At 45.1% G+C, this 23,538-nt stretch overlaps 1 protein-coding gene and 1 long non-coding RNA gene across 2 annotated transcripts in view; both read left to right on the plus strand.

The window, feature by feature from the left end:
• Positions 1–16,877: 16,877 nt before the first annotated feature.
• LOC310831794 overlaps positions 16,878–23,538 on the plus strand; it is a 65,852-nt gene continuing 59,191 nt past the window's right edge. The window contains exon 1 of the long non-coding RNA XR_014557957.1: positions 16,878–17,096. This is a non-coding gene — a long non-coding RNA (uncharacterized lncRNA). The remainder of the gene's footprint in view (positions 17,097–23,538) is intronic.
• Positions 22,076–23,538, plus strand: part of TMC3 (transmembrane channel like 3) — a 45,873-nt gene continuing 44,410 nt past the window's right edge. The window contains exon 1 of the mRNA XM_083712499.1: positions 22,076–22,519. The gene's annotated coding sequence lies outside the window, so the exon portion shown is untranslated. The remainder of the gene's footprint in view (positions 22,520–23,538) is intronic.

Here is a 23,538-nt window from a genome sequence, read left to right on the forward strand (position 1 = left end):
TCAGCTACACCATACATTTAAAGCAGAATCATATCACTTTATAAGCAGTCACATGGCTTCCCCAAAGAATTCGGGGAGATGTTGTTTGTTAAGGATGCTGAGAGTCGTTAGGAGATTTGGTTTACAGAGGTACAATTTCCAGTGTGGTTAAACAGTCAACCTTCCTTCCTAGGGAACTCTGAGGGTTGTAGCTCTGTGAGGGGAATGGTGTGGCGGGTGTCTCCTAATAACTCTTAACAAACTACAGTTCCCAGGATTCTTGGGGGGAAGCCATGACTGTTTGAAGTAGTATGATACTGCTTCAAATGTATAGTGCAGATGGGGACTCAGTTGGATACCAACCAGGTTTTCTGTAATCCTGTATTCCAGCATGGCAATCTAATTTTTTTTGGGGGGAAGGGGGGGAGACACCCTGCCCTTGATGGATCCAATAATGCTGCCATTATGGGAAAAGAGAATGACAGCAAACAATTTTTGCGGTTGCTTTGTGGTATCCATGCAGTGGTATAATAGCAGTCTTGATAGTTTGCCGCAGTGAACCCTTCCATTATTTATTTTGATCTAGCTGTGGGTCTAATGTACTAGTCAATCATATGCTAGTTCTTTGTTGTTAAACCATTATCCAGACTGTTATGTATCCTTGGATCTTTGTTGCCATACTGTCCCGCTTTCCCAGTCCTGATTTAAGGCTTGTTTTACTTGGCTGATAGTAACTGTGAGAAAATCAATAATCATTTATTTCCATTAAGTGGCGAGCAGCTTTTATTGCATTCCTGAAGTTTAAAAATAGCAAAGCAGAGTAGGGTTTCCTGAAAATTTCTGCAATTACACCAAAGCCCTCCAAAATAAGCAATATGTGAATTCTCAGACTTTGATGGCCCTATTTTAACAGTGGACGTGGCTGATCTCTGAATGCATCGCTGAAAGTGAGATTCTTAATCAACAGGGGCTTTATTAATATTATTATTCCAGAGAGGAGATGTGAAGGCTGTATTTTTCTGTGCTCTTACTCGGGATTACTTGACAACATGGAGAGCACAATGTGAGAAATGAACCACAGCCATCCTTTGAAATTCAGAGTTATTGGAATTTTGTGATTACAATTCTTCAACCAACCAATATTGACAAAAGCACATATATTAGGTACTTACATCTGTGAAAATAACATACAAAAATGCACTATATTGTGAGAAAATGCTCCCAAAAATATGTGAGTTATTCAAAACTGCACACAATATTGTACTTATTAGGAGAAATTTGCACAAAAATGCTGAAGAGTTCACGAGGATTTTCCCCCCCAAAAATGAAAATTGCTGAGGAAATGTGAGAACTGAACTGAAAATTGGAAGGAGGAGAAATGGGATGAACTAAAATCACCAGATTCTTCCATCCCTAGATATCACTCTCTACCAATAAATTAGCATATTCAGATTTTTTACAAATCTGTGTCCTTGTGTTGCGCTTTTGGTGATGGGAATCTCCATCCCAAACCACAGAAGACTTTCAAGGTAAAAACCAGCAACACCTTTAATCAAGCCCAGAAATGAATCACTAGCCAATAAAACAGAAGTGATGACAGAGTTTGATGTTCCAGCAAACTGCCTCTGTGTTTCATCACCAGCCCTTGAAATGGCTGAAGTTTCCAACTGCGGCAAGTCCTTGGATGAATAAAATACCAGTTGCTGAGAATCACAGGTGGGGAAAGTGCTGTTGAACTCATGTCCACCTTGTGGGCTTCCCAGAAAAGGCATCTGGTTGGTTGCTGTGAGAACAGAATGCTGGACGAGATGAGTCTTTGAATGGTCCAGCATGGTCTTATGGTCTTATATAAAACCAATGAGCTAGCTAGATATAGATGCTCCTCAGCATCTTGGGTCTCCAGCTGTTTTTGGACTACAACTCCCATCATACCTAGCTAACAAGACCATCTGGTTGGTTGCTGTGAGAACAGAATGCTGGACGAGATGAGTCTTTGAATGGTCCAGCATGGTCTTATGGTCTTATATAAAACCAATGAGCTAGCTAGATATAGATGCTCCTCAGCATCTTGGGTCTCCAGCTGTTTTTGGACTACAACTCCCATCATACCTAGCTAACAAAACCAGTGGTCAGAGATTATGGAAATTGTAGTCCAAAAACAGATGTAGACCCAAGTTTGGGAAACACTGCTTCTGAGGAACAAACACATACCCATCAACTGCCCAGTTTTAAGCGGGATATCCTGGAATCACAGAACCCAATCCCAGCTCCTGTTTGATTTCCAGGTGTCCCATTTTTTTGGTCCAGTGCTCTGATGCAAGTCCTTGCATCAGAGCACTGGACCAAAAGACTCCCACTCTGGCACTCATGAGGAGAGTCGTGGCAGAGTGTCAAAGGTCCAGCACTCTGATACGACGCTATGATGAACCCAGAGCGCCAGCACTGTGCTCTTGCCCCACTCTTTCACCTTGCGATCCTCTCACCTCACTTTTTTGGGGTAAGAGTGTGGCGTGGGTCACATGACTCACCCGGGAGCATCACGCGCCACAATTTCAGGTAAGAAAATGTTGGATGGTATGAGCCTCACATATTCCTAACCTTCCAAAATGGTGTCTTTCCCATGTTTCACTACTGCTCTAAGAATAAGCCAGAGGATCAATTTGTTAAAGGATGATGACCCTCATGTTGCAGATTGTCTGCGTTTGGATTCTGTGGTTCACCAGAGAGGCTCTTTAATGAGAAAAACAGGCGACAGGAGAAGCAGGAAGCCAAAATAAAGCATTAGGTGGGGTGTTTGGTCAGCAAGCTGACATCTGCTTGAGGTTTCAACTTCAAAGCTGCAAAGCTTAAACTTTTCTGTCTTTTTTTTTGCTTTGTGGCATAAATAGTTCACAGTGCTAATGGCAGGAAGAAGAAGGGCTCCCTTTTAAGCACCGGGTAGTGCCGTTCCCCAAGCAAATGTTTCTTCTGAGACATATGGAGGGCATACCTTAAGTAAGCATGAGTCATGCATGAGAATTCCAGCTTGACTTTCTGCTGAAGGAGAAAGATGAATACAGCCACAGATCACCATGCAACAATGAACCGTGGTAGTTTTATGTCTGGAAAAGTTATTCCATGCTCCATAATACTTGGCAGATTATGTTAATAGGGAGAAGGAAGGTTCATGATTGAAGGCAATGAGCAAGATCTAAATTAGGTCAACTTTCACCAACCTGGTAAGTGGGGGTAGAATGCTGCCCTCCAGATTCCATTATCTTACCCACAGAATTTTTCCCAGGCCACACCTCCTTTCCACAGGCCACACACTTCACTGGTCTTTGCGCTCCAAGTGTTCCTTCCTGGCTGAAATGTGTCCTTGGTCTCTGATAATGTCAGGAGCAGGTCAGTAATAAATCACACATCATCAGTGAAGTTAACTCTTCATTAAAGGAATCAAGGTTTGCTCAGGAGGCCAGGACTAGTAAGCACACCAACCTGTTCTGGTAGATCTTGCCTTGATGTGGACTGAATTTACCCCCTTCCCACAGTTGCCTAAACCTCCTTCACCTATCCCCAGGTCCTTCCCAAGCATTCTGAGACTCTATCGCCTTGCCTGTCTTTGCTCCTTCCTCTTCATACCTCTTCTGGTTCTCGGAGACCAGGGGTGAGAGGAGCTTGTCACTGCAGGAGGGGGAGGCACTCTGGCTTCATTTCAAGCCTGACTTGTGTCTGCTTCTTGGCTTCTGCCTCTGCGACTGATTCTGGATTTCTCTCCGTCACAGTCTCTCCCAGCTCACTAAGCCCTGTGACCTCTTCAGCTTCTGACCCATCCTCCTCCCAGTCTTCTCCCTCTGACGACTCACTGCCGTCTCACTACCAGTCCCTGGACTCTGAGCCTTCTTCCCTTGGGGGTTCCAAAGCTGGCTCCTCCCACCATTCCTCCGAGTCCAACCATGACAAATAATGCCCCTTGATTGCTCGAATGGAGAGTAATAATAATAATAATAATAATAATAATAATAATAATAATTTATTTATACCCTGCCCATCTGGCTGGCTTTCCCCAGCCACTCTGGGCAGCTCCCAACAGAATATTAAAAACACAATAAAAGATCAAAAATTAAAAACTTCTCATACAGGGCTGCCTTCAGATGTCTTCTAAAAGTCAGATAGTAGTTTATTTCCTTGATGGGAGGGTATTCCACAGGGCAGGCGCCACTACTGAGAAGGCCCTCCGCCTGGTTCCCTGTAACCTCACTTTTCACAATGAGGGAACTGCCAGAAGGCCCTTGGCTCTGGACCTCAGTGTCCAGGCTGAATGATGGGGGTGGAGACACTCCTTCAGGTATACTGGGCCAAGGAAGTGTATGCAGAAAGCCAAACTTTACCTTTCACCTTGTACAAAGGTATCATTTGCAGAGGTAAAATTTGCATTTCTTGCTCCACCTACTTTTGTCTCTGGTCCTGCTCACTGCTGACATGTGGCTCTTGGGAGACTGCCCAGAAGCGAATGTGGCCCACAGGCTGAAGAAAGATCCCCAGCCTCTATGTTATGCCTTATGCTCATTAAAAAAAAAGTCTTTTTTGTAACTCTGATGTGCAACTACAATCACTAATGTCTGCACACTCAATCCTACATGTTGTGTACCATGCCTTGACTTTCACCATGCCCAGTACTTGTGGAAGAATACCATCCTCAATTCCCCAAAGTGTGTGGGTTTTTTTTTTAATACTTCTGCCTCTTACTTGTCAATGCAATTTCCACCTCAATTGTCTGCAAGCTATTGATGGCCTGGGGCAATGGAGTAGCTTATTAGGCACTCAAATTACAAGGTTTTACAAAGCTCCTTTTCTCTGCCACTCTATAAAACCCCTCACATTTATCTTGGCAATACATAGAGGCATACAGAGCACCTCCTTAGAGAAACATAACATATGGACTCTCTGCGATGGACATTTAAAACGTCTTGAAGAAAATTGTTATGGCAATAAAACCGCGGCTCTTTCCCCCCCATATACTTTGACACCAGCTGCTATACTTTTTATTCACTTTGCTGCTGGTGACAGGGAACGGATGGGCAGAGACCAGGGAAATATAACACAGGTGGGACTTGTGAAATATTGCTGAATTAGACCACTTATAAGACACAGATGTTTTCTGTGTGTGCCTTTAAAAAAAAAGTTTCTTTAAAAAAGGAGGGCTGTTTCTTTAGCCTGTGCTTTAGTCTCATGCTTAATTTTGCATTTACTTAATCTCCAGTGTGTCTCTAACCTTATCTTGGGCTGTATATAATAATTAATCAATGGTTGTTGGATTACACAATCAAATAAGGTTAGCAGTTCAGGTGAGCTCCTGTTGCTCGGTCCCTGCTCCTGCCAACCTAGCAGTTCGAAAGCACATCAAAGTGGAAGTAGATAAATAGGTACCGCTCCAGCGGGAAGGTAAATGGCATTTCTGTGCGCTGCTCTGGTTCACCAGAAGCGGCTTAGTCATGCTGGCCACATGACCCGGAAGCTGTATGCCAGCTCCCTCGGCCAGTAAAGCGAGATGAGCGCCGCAGCCCCAGAGTCGTCCGCAACTGGACCTAACGGTCAGGGGTCCCGTTACCTTTACCTTGGTCTCATGCTTAATTTTGCATTTACTTAATCTCCAATGTGTCTCTGACCTTATCTTGAATAGAATAGTATAGAATGTTGTTTAGTCATTTTGTTGTTGTTGTTGAGTCATTTAGTCGTGTCTGACTCTTCGTGACTCCCTGGACCAGAGCACACCAGGCACTCCTGTCTTCCACTGCCTCCCGCAGTTGGGTCAAACTCATGTTAGTAGCTTCGAGAACACTATCCAACCATTTCGTCCTCTGTCATCCCCTTCTCCTTGTGCTCTCAATCTTTCCCAACATCAGGGTCTTTTCCAGGGAGTCTTCTCTTCTCATGAGGTGGCCAAAGTATTGGAGCCTCAGCTTCAGGGTCTGTCCTTCCAGTGAGCAGTATAGAATAGTATAGAATAATTAATCAATGGTTGTTTGATTACACAGAAAGCACAGAGCGTACAAACTCAGATTACAAGACATAGGAGTGACATAGATTAATCTGGATTGAAAGGGGTGTGATCCTTAATTGGGAACCCCGCCATTTCTAGGAGATGTGTTCTATGTTCTCTCGCTGTGATTATTAAAGTTTCTAACTGGCAAGAAGACTCCTTTTCCTTTCTTCTGCTTATCTACTGCCACGGGGGGAGGAAGCTGATTCCCTGAAGCTTGACAGCCACGTTGCTGCTCAGTCCCTGCTGCTAACTGCAGACAGGCAGCTTCGATGCATCCTCTTGTGGTTCTTTGCTTTTAATCTGAACATGGACCAAGCAGACCATTAACTAGAGAATACAATGGACGCTCGGGTTGCGAATGTGATCTGTGCAGAAGGCACGTTCGCAACCCACAGCATTCGCAACCCACAGCCCAGTGTCTGCGCACACACGGGTTGCAATTTGATGCTTCTGCGCATGTGCAAAGTGCGATTTAGCATTTGTGCGCATGCGCGAGCTCTGAAACCTGGAAGTAACCTGTTCCAGTACTTCCAGGTTTCGGTGCATCCGTAACCCGAAAACGCAGAACCTGAAGCGTCTGTAACCCGAGGTATGACTGTATCTCCAAACAGAGGAGTGTCTTCTGTGACACATGACTCTTGGGAATCCCGTTGTGATGTTCAGATCAGGGTGGCCCATTCATGTTGCCTTCAGTAAGCAAGGAACATACTTGTGTGTCAGTCAACCCCACTGAGGACTTGAGGGTGGATGTGTGAACATCGGTGCACGTTGTGTGAAACCGCACAAAATCCAGGAAATTGTTTTGGTAGCCTCCTTCTCCAAAAGCCTCTTAAGAAATCCATGTCATAACCGTGATCCCGCTAACCCCACCGGATAAAGAAGGGATCTGATTTTCTGTCACCAGGGTTAAATATGTGGACAGCTGAGATGTAAGCCTCCAGGATACGCTGCTTTATCTGATTGGTCTTGGTCTCGATCTGGCACTTGAAAGGGAGATTTTTCAAACAGAGGTCACTGTCTGAGCCCAAAGATTAGGGTGAGGTCAAGTTCACTTATGCTATCACTGTATCTTGTTACAGACGTAAAACAAAGTGGCATCTTATGAGGGTTATTTCAGTGAAGTTGCAGCGTTTGGGAGTTTTGCACTGAAAGCATTTTCTCATTATTTATTTTTGAAACAGGGAAAAGTTCTACCTCCAGGAAGAACCAGTTACAGGCCAAAAAAATAAAAAATCAAAAATCTCTGTGTGCTTTCTTGCTGAAGGAACAAAGGAAGACAGGACTTTTGTCCCTAAGCTCCAAGGTGCAATTTTTGTGCATATTTTCAAAGCGTAGGCTCAATCATAGTTTGTAAAACAATAACTCTGGCTTCTTCACATCAGCAAATTTGTTTGCAGGAGGAAAAAAAAACAGCAGAATCCTCTTTTCGCATTGTACCGGTGGAGTGGAAACACATACAGTATTCTTTGTACGAACTCCATGTTCCTCTTCTGAAGAAAAAGGTGCATTTTGGAGCACAAAAAAAGCATTTGTTTCTTTGGGTTTCAGGGGGGCTTTCCCGATTTACTGCTTTGGTTTTAAGGTCTGTGGTTTAAGTAGTGAAGGCCACTTGGCAGCCTTCCCATATTCTACTTAACTTGTTTAATTTTATTTAAACAGGACATTTATATCTTGCTGTTGTAGAGCACAGGGTGGTTAAGAGCAGAGATAAGTACAAAGAGCATAAAGCAAGTATAAAGCATCCTTTGAAAACACGGAATCATAATCCAGCTACAATAAAATCAACAGCAATAGCATCTGTAAAATAACACCCCAAAATTAATAATAATAATAATAATAATAATAATAATAATAATAATAATAATAATAATAATATATCCCGCCCTCTCCAGCCAAAGCCGGGCTCAGGGCGGCTAACAACAATAAAATAATACAACATTCTAAAATCATTTCATTATAAAATTAATTCAAATCATTGGGGTAGAGTTCTGTGAAGATTGCCAAAGGAGGGAGTCAGGCTGTGCCCTGGCCAAAGGCTTGGTGGAACAGCTCTGTCTTGCAGGTCCTGCGGAAAGATGTCAAGTGCCGCAGGGCCCTAGTCTCTTGTGGCAGAGCGTTCCACCAGATTGGAGCCACAGCCGAGAAAGCCCTGGCTCTAGTTGAGGCCAGCCTAACCTTTCTGTGGCCTGGGACCTTCAAGATGTTTTTGTTTGAAGATCGTAAGTTCCTCTGTGGGACATACCAGGAGAGGCAGTCCGGTAGGTACGAGGGTCCTAGGCTGTATAGGGCTTTAAAGGTTAAACCAGCACCTTAAACCTGATCCTGTACTCCACCAGGAGCCAGTGCAGCTGGTATAGCACCGGGTGAATGTGATCTCGCAGCGAGGACCCCGTAAGGAGTCTCACTGCAGCATTCTGCACCTTCTGGGTCAGTCTCAATGGCAGCCCCACGTAGAGCGAGTTACAATAATCCAGTCTGGAGATGACCGTCACATGGATCACAGAGGCTAGGTCAGGGCGAGAGAGGTAAGGAGCCAACTGCTTAGCTTGGCGGAGATGAAAAAAGTAATTCATCTGATAGACCAACACCTTAGCCAAATAAAAAGATATTTTGCCTCCTCTGAAATATTTCTACTGAAGATGGTGACAGAATGTCACATGGAAGGTGCCACCACCGAGAATCCCCTGTCTGGTCTCACCACTTTTGTTGCCTCTGTTGCGGGTGGGACAATGAGCAAGACCTGTCCTGCTTATCAAAATGCACATAACACCAGTTACTTGAGTCCAACGTCACTTAGGGCAGTGTTACTCAAAATGGTGGCCTGCAAAGTGATGCCAGCTCACGAGCCATCATCTGCCAGTCCACAGCGAGTTTCTAGGAAAGAAAGAAACAACAGGATAATTGAAAAATCACACCGGAATTCCAGGAGCAGGAAGGGAAGTGACAGCCAAGAGGGGTGGAGAGACCCAGAGTTTCTGTCACTGCTGCAAGGACTTTGAACTCAGTGGTGGCAAGAATACTCATGTCTTAGTCACACTGAGCTGGGGTGAGGGAGAAACATTTTTCTGAACAGATGTGCTTATGTGCCTGCATATATGAATACAACAATAATATCGCACAAGTATGGTCCTGGCCCCTGGCAGATTGGGGTAGTTGGACTTCCCTGTCCACCACATCAGATAGCTTGAGAAGTACTGATTTAGGCCAGAAGTGGGAAATCTGTTTTTGGCTTAAGAGACCCAGATCGTTTGGCCTGAGGCAAGAGCAGGTGTGGCTGGCAAGCAGGTGTGGCTTAGAGAGAGTTTCCAAGGGCCAGACAGAGAGTCTTAGGGCCACATTTGCCTGTCAGGCCTGAGCAGTGCTGGATTTACGTATAAGCTAAAGAAGCTATAGCTTAGGGCCCCACTCTCTTGGGGCCCCAAAAAAGATTTAAAGGGAAAAAACCTGGATGTAAATTTCCAAAATATAAGATAAAAAACAAATAAAATAAAACCTACATACAGCAACAATGTTTTGTGTTGTGTATGGACCTATTAGGTCCATAATTACCATATGGGATATATTCAACACAGAAAACAGCGACAATTTGTTGTTGACAAAGGACAGCTGGACATATAAAGGGCCCCAATACCTTCAGTAGCTTAGGGCCTCATCAAACCTAAATCCGACCCTGTGCCTGAGGTTCTCAATCTTTGGTTTAGGGTTCTGTATTCTAACAGCAAAACTTTGAATTGGGCTTGGTAGCTCACATCCTTACTGTGTAAGGATAATAATGCTTCTGCTGGGGCCAATTATCAACAAGAACTTCATTGGAGTTGGGTATCTTCTGAGGCTTATCTGAGGCTAACTTCCAACTATCAGTAACAGAAAGAAAAGTGAAAAGAAAGTTAATTGCTTTGTCCCTCTAAGAGGCCATGTCAAAATGGCTCAACTGTACAGCCTACCAGGACAGACTTTGCTCGTGTGCTCAAGACATCGATTCCATAGAACATATTTTGTTGCATTGTGCAAAATATGAGCAAGCCAGGGCTGAACTGATACTACCCTTGCTGGTACCTTTCCTGGGAAAATCAGAGGCTCACTATGTCAGGTTCCTATTGGAAGACCGAACAAATGCTAGAACATTAGCAGTGGCAAAGTTTTTATCAGTGGTTGCAAGAACCAATGATTCCTATATTCTGAACAAAATGCTAGTTTAACCTGGAGGTAGGCTGTATGAATTGTGTATTGCTTTGTAACGATTTGTTGGGTCTCTGGATCGTAATAAAGATTGTTAATTTATATCATGAGATGAAACTTGTATAATTTGGTTACAGCTTCTCTTTTAGAAACCACCAGGCAAATTAATCCACCTGTAAATAGGCCCACTAAGCAAATAATAATAAACATCAGCATCTTTTAAAATCCTTCATCCTCCCATCTTTACACCAGCAGCTAATTAGGACGATGGAAAATTTAATGTTCAGTTTAAAAACAAACTGAATCAAAGAACAAACTTGGGGGGGGGGGTGAGTGGAAAAGCTGAGAATTACACTCTGACTATCATGGCTTCCAGGTAGAGTAAGCTCCCTGCACCAGAGCTTTGCCCTTCCACTCATGGAAGGTGATGGAAGCGGTGACAGGTCAGAGCTTAGCATGCTTGAATTTGCCCCCCCCAATTCCTTCACTGGTTTTCCACGCAAGGAGGAATGGGGGCGATAAATTCAATTCAGTTCACATTTAAAGGTGAACCTACCTAATATGCACTTTTCTGAAATAATATGAGAAAGGAAACACAGCCATCCTTTTGACATTCACACTTCTCCGAATTTTGCAGCGCAGTTCCCCAGCCGAATAATTTGTACAAAAAAGGCATATGATGAGGTAAACTGTGCATAAAAAAATGTATATATGAGTTTTAAAAGAAACAGATGCATTCTTTTAGAGTAAATTACCTCGCAAAAATATGCTTATTGGACAAAATGGCATACAATCATGCATATGGGAGAAATTCACACTAAAATGCTGGTGAATATTCATGACGGCTTTTACAAGAATAGTGAACTGATGTGGAAATGTGGAGAACCAAACTTAATATTTGAAAAATGAGAAACTGAAATTGGCAGATCCTCCCTCCCACCATCTCTCCACACAAACAGGATGCCCAAAGAAGGCCGGCAAATGGGCCAGGGTGATGAGGAAGGGAGTCCTCTGAAGGACATCTTGCCCAAGGACCCCTAATATCTGAGGCTACCATTGCTTTCTATACATACTTTACTTCTGTGACTATATGTTGGAATGCATTTGTGGGTTTTCCCCCCATTCTCAGTTATCACTGTTGTGTTAATGTTGTAGGGGGAAAGAACTGCTATATCTGTTGGTAGCAGAATTCCAGAAGAGTAAGTCTATTATAGTCAAAGCACAGATTCATGTGGTATTTTATAGATAGCTGGGCTTTGGCCCATGGTTTCATTTTCAAGGTACTACAACTCAACTCATCTCTCTCTCTCTCTCTCTCTCTCTCTCTCTCTCTCTCTCTCTCGTGTGTGTGTGTTTGTGCTGTGTACTATCACTCAGTGATGTGGGGCAGAAAATTTTCTGGGAAACTTTCCAATGCCTTATTTTCCCATGGAAAAAACCTTCCATTTCATAAATTCATTCGTAACAATGAATTGATGCCAACTGCAAATACAATATTACACAAGCTTGGCAGTTTCAAAGTTTTTAGCTTTGTTAGCTAAATACAAGTCAAATAAATGCGCTAAATGAGATCACTTTCTAGGGCAGGCTTCCTCAAACTCGGCCCTCCAGGTGTTTTTGGCCTACAACTCCCATGACCCCTGGCTAGCAGGACCAGTGGTCAGGGATGATGGGAATTGTAGTCTCAAAACATCTGGAGGGCCGAGTTTGAGGAAGCCTGCTCTAGGGCATCAGAAAATTGTCTGGGGGAAACTGACACCCCCCGAAGCAAAGTAACATAATTTGTAAGGGAAACATGCCCCCCCCAACCCACCCCATATCATTGCTGTCACTGCTAGTGGTAATAGATAGTTTTACAGAAAAATAGGAAACACCTTGAGAACAGAGAGAGGCCTACCTCATTTTGATAGTAGAGGAGACTACAGAGAGGGAGGATCAATGGTGTTTAATTATTGTATATTGCTATTATTATTCAGCATGAAACCAGTCACCAAAGATTTTCCTATGACATAAGGAAGTGTCCTTGGTTTCTCCCTGCAACATCACTACTTTGGATTTCGCGGGTGCAAATGTGTTAGAACAAGGTGTGAGCAAATTTTAACAAGATAATCTCTCCTGATGAATTAACAGGGGTTATTTTTAGGAAGTTTGCCTAGCCTGCCAGGGAGATTTAATTGGCACGGCACATCTCGCCAGTATATTTTCTCAAGCGCTGCTCTTGGGGTGGCGCCCGTGAGCTTATTATGGTTGGCAGACCACTTGTGTTTAATAGGGAGGTTTCTTGTGTTTAAACGAAGGTTTTCTTTCCTCTTCCTGCTTTACGTTCTACGCACTAGAAATGTGACACATGTAGTAATTACATCTGCTGTGGGTTGAGAGGGAGTGGTTTCTTTAAAGCCACCTGCAGCAGTGGTGGGAATTTGAATGAGGGACACATAACGCAGTGCAAAGCGGATTGTTCAGGTGTGTGTGGTGTAAGCCACCCACTGATGGTTGGAAGTTGTTGCCTTAAGTTATGCCTCAGGCACACCTGCAACTGGCTGGTGGCCCCCAGAACTGAATGCATACCCTCCAACATTCCTCAGATGAAAATAGGGACAATTCTCAGTCTGCCCTCCAACTGACTCTGTTTCCCTGACCCCTAGCAAAGCATTTCCACTCACACTACACCAACAGAATACAATGGAGCCTTCATTCTCAAATGGCTTAGTTGGCGAACAAATTGGCTCCCGAACGCCGAAAACCTGGAAGTAAGTGTTGCAGTTTTCGAACGTTTTTCAGTAGCCAAACATCCGGTGCGGGTTCCAATTAAGTGCAGGAAGTTCCTGCAGCCAATTGGAAGGTACACCTTGGTTTTCGAACGGTTTCGGGAATCGAATGGACTTTCAGAACGGATTGAGTTTGAGAACCAAGGTACAAACACCCTCCACTGTCCTAAGGAAACCCCTTAATTCCAATTTTGTTTTATTTTATCCTTTGGTAGATTTACAACAAGAAAAACTCACACCAATAAATAAATTTTAGAAAGGGGCAAGATTAGATGTGGACGGACAAAGTGTTTTTATTTTTAAAGCAGGGGTCCATGCACTCCCAGTACACTTTTCATGGTTGTGTTCCAAACAGTCCCAAGTCTTGCAGAACCAAGAGTTGTGCAACTGAAAGTAGACCATCTTGACTGGCAAAATTCTTTGTTAATTTTTAGATTGGATTTGCTGGGGGACAGATGGGCAGATGAGCACAGAAGATTCGCCACCGTACTGTGAGATTTCTCACCACATTTAAACCGCAAATTTGAGAGAGAGAGAGAGAGAGAGAGAGAGAGAGAGAGAGAGAGAGATCACTTGAGTGTTGTCCTGGGCACCTCTTTTCAGCTCACTGCTGCCATCACGAGGTTTGTTTCCTGCACTGCAGAAACGGTTGGCAGGGATTTGTCAAGAGCAGTACTCAGCTTCCGGAAGAGGCAATGTGAAGAGACAGAGAGCCTATTGTGGTGGCAAGGTTAAGAGAAACAGAATCATTGAGGTTAATCAACATCCTGCAGCAGACAATGAAGGGCTCCAGAAGGGCTTCAGGCTGTATTGCAGAGAAACATGTGAGAGATGAGATTAAATTCATTCATGATGCCTGAGACCAGGATGAAAGGCTGGCAGCTCCTTGTACATGTTAATGAAGCTAGATACAACTTTCTTCAGGCAAAGAACACACACGTGCCACTGGGAGCAGATCCCATTCCCCCCCACACACACACTGCCGCAGGATGAATCCCAAACCATTAAGAAAAGAGAGACAAGAGTCAACTATTAGTAAGAACTTGGTGTTGCATCTCACTATTGTTCTACTTATGCTACTCCTATTTATTTATTTATTTATTTATTTATTTATTTATTCATTTATTGTTTCACAATGTGTGTACCACTAGGGATGAGAAATTCAATTCAGTTTGCATTTAAAGGCGGATATACCTAATTCGCACTTTGCAAAACCATATGCAAACTGAAACGCAGACATCCTTCAAAATTCACACATCTCTGAATTTTGCAATGCAGTTCTCCAGCCAAGTAATGTGTACAAAAATGTGTGTGTGAGAGAGAGAGTGTTGACACACATACATAAAATGTACATAAATGCATATATTGGTGAAAAAATGTTTTGCAAAAATGTATCTGCTAGGCAAAATTGCATGTATACTTGTACATTAGGAGATTTTTGCACTAAAATGCTGATGGTTTTTTTTTAATTGGAAACTGATGTGGCAATGTGGAAAATGGAATTTAAGATTAGACAAATGAGAAACCAAGACAGATAGATTTGCCTATCCCTAATTTAACATGTAACACCGTAGTTTCTAAGCCGTGTACATTGAGGTTACAAAGAGACACCATACAGATCAAATTGGTTGAAATTAGCCATACCACTGGAAACACGGAAATAAGAAAGCCTTTACCAAGTGCCAGACATTCAATAGGGAGCAGACCTGGCTGATCTCAACCAGAAAGGAGTTCCATAGAACTGGACCCACAGTACTGAATGTACAGCTCCTAGAGCAGGGGTCAGCAACCTTTTTCAGATGTGGGCTGGTCCACTGTCTCTCAGACCATGTGGTGGGCCAGGCTATATTTTCTTGGGGGGGGGGGGAATGAACGAATTCCTATGCCCCACATATAAGCCAGGGATGCATTTTAAATAAAAGGACACATTCTTCTCATGCTGATTCCTGGACCATCCGCAGGCCGGATTTAGAAGGCTATTGGGCCACATCCGGCCCCCGGGCCTTACGTTGCCTACCCCTGCCCTAGAGCAGTGTTTCCCAACCTTGGGCCTCCAGCTGTTTTTGAACTACAATTCCCATCATCCCTGACCACTGGTCTTGCTAGCTAGGGATGATGGGAGTTGTAGGCTAAAAACATCTGGAGGCCCAAGGTTGGGAAACACTGCCCTAGAGGATACAAACCCTGCATTTATGCCATGGTGGGCCACCAACAGCAACTCCAACAAGACATCAGTGATCAGGCAGGGATATAACAGTTCGGCCAGTCCTTACAATATGATACTCAACTCTTTCAGTCATTGGGTTGTATCCAGCATAGTGCTTAGTTAAAGTCACTTAGTGGTATATTTGCTCTGCGGGTGAAAATGTTTGGCACCAGGAGAGCATTGTTGCACTGGAGAATGCATAAGCAGGTTGGCAGTAACTCTGTTGTGCGGTACATTGTGCAGTCTGTTGCCTGAGTTGCTACTAGCGCAGCTGTTCCATTAGATTCGTCTGCTGTGCCACATTAAAACCCATTTGCTAGTGCAACAGCCTCTGCAGCTATGGTGGCTTTGTGTTATCTACACTGTCAGAAGCAATATGTCTCTGAATGCCAGCTGCTGGGAATCACAAGGGTGCTGTGCCCTCAGGTCCCACTGTGGGGCCTCAAACAAGCACCTGGTTGGCCACTGCAAGAACAAGATGGTCCTTTAGCCTGATCGAGCAGGGCTCTTTTTATGCTCTTATGTTAACCCTAAATAAAAAAACAAATAAAATAACTTGGAACCAGCTCAACTGACCTACCTTACAACAATGAAAAGGTGTGTGTGTGTGTGTGTGTGTGTGTGTGTGTGTGTAGGGATCAAAAGCACTCATTGCTGAAGTACTTATTGCTGGACCTAATTGCTACCTGCCCATCAAAGCAGAGAAGAGCAGGTTTTCATTCTTTGCTCTGGATTTAGGTTTGTACTCCCAGAGCAATCACTTTTTGTCCAAGAAAGCACTCAGCAGTTGGGCTAAGGCGAAGGAGGGGTTCAGGGGTGGGGTGGGGGACATGCAGCAGTCCTACGGTATTAATTACGACCGAGGCTATTTGTTTTTCTTGGTTTACATTCCTCCCATAACTCTAAGCAGAAATCCATATGGATACTATCATCAATCATATGTTTGCTGGGCAGGAGGATTTTGTGTAAATATTCGTTAGCACAGCATATAGCCAAAAGTACCAATATAAAACAGACTTGCTGATTCACCCCATTTTGCCATTAAACACCAACACCTGGGGCAAATTCCAGAGAGAGCGCTCTTGCCCTATAGCCAACTTCTCTCTCTCTCTCTCTCTTCCCCATACAGCTGGCCAAACATCTGGGCAGTGAAAAGTTCACAGGCTCAGAACAGGCCCCGCCCAGCCAGGCTGGCCATTGGGCAATCCTGGACAGGAAGGGTTACAAAGGACTTCCTGTTTTGGTCAGGATGCTGTGCCAGCAATAAGGTATTTCAGGCCTTCTCCCTGATTCCCAGCTCCTTGCTCACTCAGGAAGTTGACTATTGCAACTCAGTTTTGAAGTGTCAACCTTGGGTTAAGCCACTGTGGGGAACCTCTGGCCCATGGGTCTAATTCAGCCCCCTCCATTTGACACAGGAGACTGTTTTGGCAGAGTCATATTCACCCGCCCTACACCCAGGGCTTTTTCCAGCCGGAACTCACCAGAACTCAGGTGGGCGCCATTGCCATTATAAGAGAACAAGGGAGGCATTCATAGTGAGTTTTGGCACCTCTTTCCGCAGGAAAAATAGCATTGCCCTCGCTGACATCATAGACCAGCATTTCCCAAGCAGTGGGTTGTGCTCCATAAGTGGGTCAAAAAGCCTATGGGTTGTGGGCTTTATAAGTAAACCCCAGATAATTAATCTTTAGCTGGCATGTGATCAAAACCTTTACAGTGGTACCTCGGGTTACATACACTTCAGGTTACATACCCTTCAGGTTACAGACTCCGCTAACCCAGAAATAGTACCTCGGGTTAAGAACTTTGCTTCAGGATGAGAACAGAAATTGTGCTCCGGCAGCGCGAGGCCCCATTAGCTAAAGTGGTGCTTCAGGTTAAGAACAGTTTCAGGTTAAGAACGGACCTCCAGAACGAATTAAGTTCTTAACCTGAGGTACCACTGTATAACTTTGTTTTTGCAATACTGCAAAATATTGCAATGCTGTGTTGACACTTGTAAGCAAACACTGAAAGGATCAGGTCCTTCATTTTGATACATTAGAACCTCTCTTTGGGGGCTGGCAAAAGATTCAGTGATGGACCCAACAAGGTGCTCATAGGTGGTAAGTACACTTTTGCTTGGATATCTCAAGTAATGCTTATAGAATTGGTTAACTTGCAGTTAAAATGCACAAAGACAATGGCTGCCGAAGACCCGAGGTCTAGCATTCCTGTGCTAATATATCAACGGGTCACCATACCAAGTGAATTCGGAATTGTGAGTCACCACGCCAAAAATGTTGGGAACCACTGTAATCTATGATTTCAGATGCAGCTAGGGTTGCCAAGTCAGAAGCATCTTAGACCATGAAATGTATGGGCTGAAAGCTGAGATCTAGAGGTGGCACTCTGACGGTGTCATGCTGGGGGACTCCTGCTAGTATCATGGTGCTGATATTGGAGATGGAGGTTAATTGGGAGAAGGGAGCAGAGGTGGGCAGACCCCAATAGTCTATAGTATACTATAATTTGAAGGATATGTGTTAAGCTTCAGGTTAGGGGTGGTTTGTCTCTACCCTAAGACAAAACAGAAACAGGTCACCATGCCATGCCACTGCCCCACCTCCCCATTGCCACTACCTCCCTTAGCTGAGTTGTGCTGTGGCACCCAGAAAGATCACAAGATCTTGCCGGAAGCTTTGCACCACTGCTGGTGGCAGGGTGGGCAGGGCAGGGCACCCATGGAGACACTGCCTCTTGGGCTTCCACTGCCCAAGGCGACAGCCTCACCCTACCTTATGGACAGGCCAGTCCTGCTTTGGGTCTCTGTTACCCAAGGAAAGAAGATTCCTTTGGGAAAAGGTCAAATCTTCAAGCAGTTTCCTGGCCCAGCAGGCCGGCTTCTGCATCCTATAATGGTCTCATTTGTTAGCCTGATCAATATGTGCATCTGTATCATTTGGTTGATTGAACACTTGTCATTTGTATCTATTAGCACATTCTTGAAAGCCTATAATTTTGTTTTGTGCTTAGTGAACTATAATCATTCTTTCAGAGCCACATGGTGGATAGTTCAGTTGGTTAGAGAATGGTGCTGATAACGCCAAGGTTGCAGGTTCGATTCCTGTATGGGAAGGGTGCATTATTCCTGCATTCCTGGGGGTTGGACCAGTGGCATAGCAAGGCCAGGTGGTACCTGGTGCGGAAAATTTCTCATCACTCCTCTCCCCCACATTGAAATTATTAAAAAAAGGAAAAATAAAATACTTACAGTTGCAGGTGTTATTTTTTGGTTTTTTTATTTAACATTGTGAGCATAAGCACTGGAAACCATTTTTTCCTAACTTTGTCCTCTACCCTTGAGCAGGGCTGATTCATGCTCAGCTTATCATCTACTACAGTCCCGAGATCCTTTGCACATGTAGTAGTGCAAAGCCAAGTAAGGTAAAAGGTAAAGGACCTCTGCACTTTAAGTCCAGTCAAAGGCGAATATGGTATTGCGACGCTCATCTTGCTTTCAGGCCAAGGGAGCTGGCATTTGTCCACAGACAGCTTTCCAGGTCATGTGGCCAGCATGACTAAACTGCTTCTGGCACAACGGGACACTGTGACAAGTGCCAGAGGGCACAGAAACGCCGTTTACCTTCCCACCGGAGCGGTACCTATTTATCTACTTGCACTGGTGTGCTTTCAAACTGCTAGGTTGGCAGGAGCTGGGACAGAGCAACGGGAGCTCACCCCGTCATGGGGATTTGAATTGCCAACCTTTCGATCGGCAAGCCCAAGAGGCTCAGTAGTTTACACCACAGTGCTGAATATCTACCATCCCATTTCTTTTGTGTGTGTGTCTAAACGCAGAACTTTGCCCTTGTCTCTGCCGAATTACATTTGGCTGAGATTTCCTCTCTGTAAGTAGTTGTACTTTTGCCGAGGAAACAGCTCAGGGTATATGTAGATGACATATAGTATTGACACATCAATCAGATTCTGCACACTGAAAGGATCTGTTCAATCATTATTGTTGTCGCTGCACCCAAATGTGGCATTTCACTAAATAAAAGTATCACGGCAGTTTAAATCCAGCACAGATGGGCAGGCTTCAATATCCTGAAATGAACCCTGTCAGCTGTGTGTCTCTTACAGGCCACCCTTGGCACCCTCTGTGTTAACTTACAGAGGTCCTGTGCCAATTTCCCCCTCCCTTATTGTACATCTGAATTCTAAATACAATCTGCAAGGCCCACACAGCTTTCTTTGTTCCTCGCGTCCATCTGCATCAGCGGTCTCCAGTAGGCAATGTGCTCAAGCGCACTTTGCTTTCAGATTGCGCGATCAAAGCGCGCTGAAGTCAGTGGGGCCTTTTAATGTGTGCTGTACATTTCCAAAGAAATGTGGTTTACCAGCTCATGACACGAGCCAAAACAACTCTGAGCAAATATTCAGCACTAGTATTGCTATTTGCTTCTTTGGTTGTTGTTTTTTTTTGTCCGCTCCCCCACCCTCAATCTTAAAAGTGGCATTTTAGTTTAGAAAGTCACATGTGCACCGTTCATGGGGCAATTTCATCTTTAATCCCAATTGTTTGAAGGGAAGGGTGGAGAACCTCAGGCCTTGGGGACACATGTGCCCCTCCAGGTCTCTCATTCTGGCCCTTGGAACACTCCTCAGGCCACAGACCCTCTCTCCAAGCCACATCACCCAATGGTCCCGCTTTGCATACTGAATGTTTTTTGCTTGGCTGGAATGTATCCTTGAACTCTGGCAATGCTTCTTGTTTCCTTGGATGAAGGTTAGCAAGATCTGTGTGAGGGTGTGTGGAACCTCACCTACTGTGCAAAGGTAATGTTTGCATTAATTGTGCTGTCCGCTTTTGATTCCGGCTGCACCCAGGACTCAGCTACATTAGTCAGAAAACAATATTTTGAATGTGTTATAAGCATGGAACATCAGGTGGCACTGGAGAGCAAAAAAATTTCCATGCGATTTTTCATAGTGCTTTCCCCCCATTTGTTATAACAATTTAATTTCTGGTTATTTATAGCGTTTTCTTCCTGTGTGTAGATCCACCTCCGGTGACATGGGGAGGGGGCAGGAACCCTCTCTTGACACCATTCAGAAATCTGAGCTTGTGCACTGGAAACCAGTCTGTGATGGTAGTTGTATGCATACTGATCCTAGCTGGGCACATCATCTTCCCCAGTTTGGCATCTGACTTCACTTTGCAAATGTCACGTCTGGAGCATTTGCTTTGGCTGGCAAAAATCAGCGTGAGCCAAATCCCTCATATGCTACCGCTGGCTTACGTTTTCTTCTTTCAATTGTACATTATTTTATGGAGAAAATAAAACAGAAACACAACGAGAAACTCCTTTTAAATTCACGAAGTCACCTTCATGTTTTCGGAAGGAATTAATAGGGCCCCCTGCCATTGGAGAAGCATCAGCAGTGGTGAAAGCTTGCACAGAGCTCTGCCAGGGCTTATGAGATCTCACTGGAACCTGCCACTGCTGCTGCCACCACCTCTCCTTGTTTCTCCTGCAGTGGCAGCAGTGGGCGGGAAAGCGTGGCCTCAGGCAGGTACAGTGGTGGCATCTGCCACCTCGGGATCCCAGTGGGATCCCACCGCCTGAGCCAATTACCTCAGTTTGCCTAATGGCGAGGCCAGCCCTATGTGCAGAGCCTAATTATCAGCATTTGCAAAGGCAGGAACAATCTGTGCTTATCAGCGACTTGCCTTCTCAGTTCCCCAAGAGCCAAGTGTCTGAAACAGAATAAACCCAAATCCTCTTCCCTCCTGGGCAAATTTCCTGCTCTAAACTGCAGCATGTGACGAAGCCTAAACGCTGGGGCTCTCCGTGAAGCATGAATATATACATAAGCGATAAAGCCGAAAGGAACTTTTGTAGCGAGCTTGTTTGCAAAGGACAATTTTCCAAATCAGTAGCCTTGCTCTTGATGAAGAGGGTGAGCTCTTGGCGCCTCCGACAGACCCGAGGCCATTCATTATGTGCCGTGCGCTGAGCAAATGCATGCCGGGGAAATCAGAGGCACGCCTTGAGCATAACTGGAAAGCTGGTAGCGGCGAGCTGCTAAAGAAGTAACTTATGCCAACGAAGTCGATCCATGCAGCAGAAGGAGTGTTATTTATTTATCTAGAACAGGCATCCCCAAACTCGACCCTCCAGATATTTTTGGGACTACAATTCCCATCATCCCTGACCACTGGTCCTGTTAGCTAGGGATGATGGGAGTTGTAGTCCCAAAACATCTGGAGGGCCGAGTTTGGGGATGCCTGATCTAGAGCATTTGTACAACTTCAGTCAAAAAGGCTCCCAGAGCGGCTTAAGGTAAAGGTAAAGCAACCCCTGACCATTAGATCCAGTCATGACTGACTTTGGGGTTGCTAGCTCATCTAGCTTTATTGGCCGAGGGAGCCAGCGTACAGCTTCCGGGTCATGTGGCCAGCATGACTGAGCCGCTTCTGGCGAACCAAAGCAGCACACGAAAACGCTGTTGACCTTCCCACCGGAGCAGTACCTATTTATCTACTTGCACTTTGACGTGCTTTTGAACTGCTAGGTGGGCAGGAGCAGGGACCGAGCAACGGGAGCTCACCCCGTCACTGGGATTCAAACCACCGACCTTCTGATCGGCAAGTCGTAGGTTCTGTGGTTTAACCCACAGCGCCACCCGCGTCCCCCAAAGTGGCTTACTTGCAAGCAAAACAAGACAGTCCCCACTAAACCTAAAAAAAGAAAATAAAAAGACACGCAAGAGGAAAGGAACAGGGAGGGAAGAGGAAACTCATCTCCAGCAAAGCCAGAGAAATGAATGAGGCCTGCTTCCTATCTCTCCCACTGAGGCAGTCTGAGGGAATGGCACCCCCCAGGTGGCAGGCAGATGGCAGAGGAGGTCTAATGATGCTAGTCTGCCAAGGGCTGCCAACTTGAATAAAATATGGGAGGTGGCAGGTAACCCCATAATTGATCAAATGGCATGCACACACCATTTGAATGGCAATGCCCATCAACTTTGGGTCCCCGGCTCCCTCAAGTATTTTATGGAGGGGGCCACAAAGAGACCTTGGCCCCTAGGAGTTGGCTCCCATGGGCCTGCCACAGCAGAGCCAATGAATAAGCATTATGAGGCAAATGGGGGCGGGATGACAGTGGTTGAAGGGAAGAGGCAGGCTGTGGCAATTAGACCTTAGTGCCCATTTACAGAGTATGCGGAAGATAGCCCTGGGCCATTTAACCCTTTAATAAGTTTTCTTTTCCCTCCTAGAAAAACTACACAAGACACTCTCTTTTGAAGTTTAAAGAACACATTAACTTTTACTTAGTGTACTTACGGTTGCAGAATGAAGAGACAATGCAGGTAAGTGATTCTTAAGTTGCTAATACAGTCATACCTCGGGTTAAATATGCTTCAGGTTGAGTGTTTTCAGGTTACGCTCCGCGGTGACCCGGAAGTAACAGAATACGTTACTTCCAGGTTTTGCCACTCGTGCAAATCACAACCCGCGCATGCGCAGATGTGCAGACGCGGGTTGCGTTCTCTTCAGGATGCGAATGGGGCTCCAGAATGGATCCTGTTCGCATCCAGAGTTACCACTGTACGTCTTAAATAGGACTCAGCTACACTGGTCAATTATAACGTTAAAAATGTGTTATAAAATGTGACACCAGAGGGCGCTGTAGAGCAGCAATCCATCGCCCATGGTAAATTGTGTTGTGTTGTGTATATATATTATAGCGTTTTTTCATGTCAGTGTAGATCCAGCCATAGATTAAACTGTTACGGACGAACTAGCTCTGATACAGACAGCACAACGTGACATACTTGTTGCTCTGACTGTTCAGACTGTTCAGTTAACTGCCATAACGGAAATAACGGCCATAACGGCCACAGAGCATATGACATCACAGAGTTCTACAGCTCTTGCCATTAACCCTTTCAATAGGCATTTTGGATACTAACATCCCACCCAGGCTGGCTGCAAAAATCACTTGAGATAGGAAGCAGGGCTCATTCAATCAGCTCTGCTGAAGGATTTCTTCTACCAGGCAGGGGCGGAGGAAGGGAGGTGGGGGGGATGCAGTCTGCCCCGGGTGTCACCACTGAGGGGGGTGACAAAATGCCGGGTGGCACTCACCGCGGGGCCTGGGAATGACGCTGTCCGCCCGCTGCCTCCCCCCCAGCTGTAGGGCAACTGAGTGAGAGGAGGCAGGCAGACTCTGGAGGCCCTGCAGTACACCTTGCCCCTATGGGCAGCTCACCCCAGGCGCCCGAGCGGCTTCCTCCGCCGCTGCTGCCAGGCCTCCTCTACCTCACTTGTTGTTTGGTAGCTGCCATTCTAGCCCGCTTCAGTGAGAGAGATGGGAATTGTCCCTTCT

Source organism: Podarcis gaigeae (assembly GCF_964106915.1).
Source record: "Podarcis gaigeae genome assembly, chromosome: 14".
In the NCBI taxonomy this organism is placed as follows: Eukaryota; Metazoa; Chordata; class Lepidosauria; order Squamata; family Lacertidae; genus Podarcis; species Podarcis gaigeae.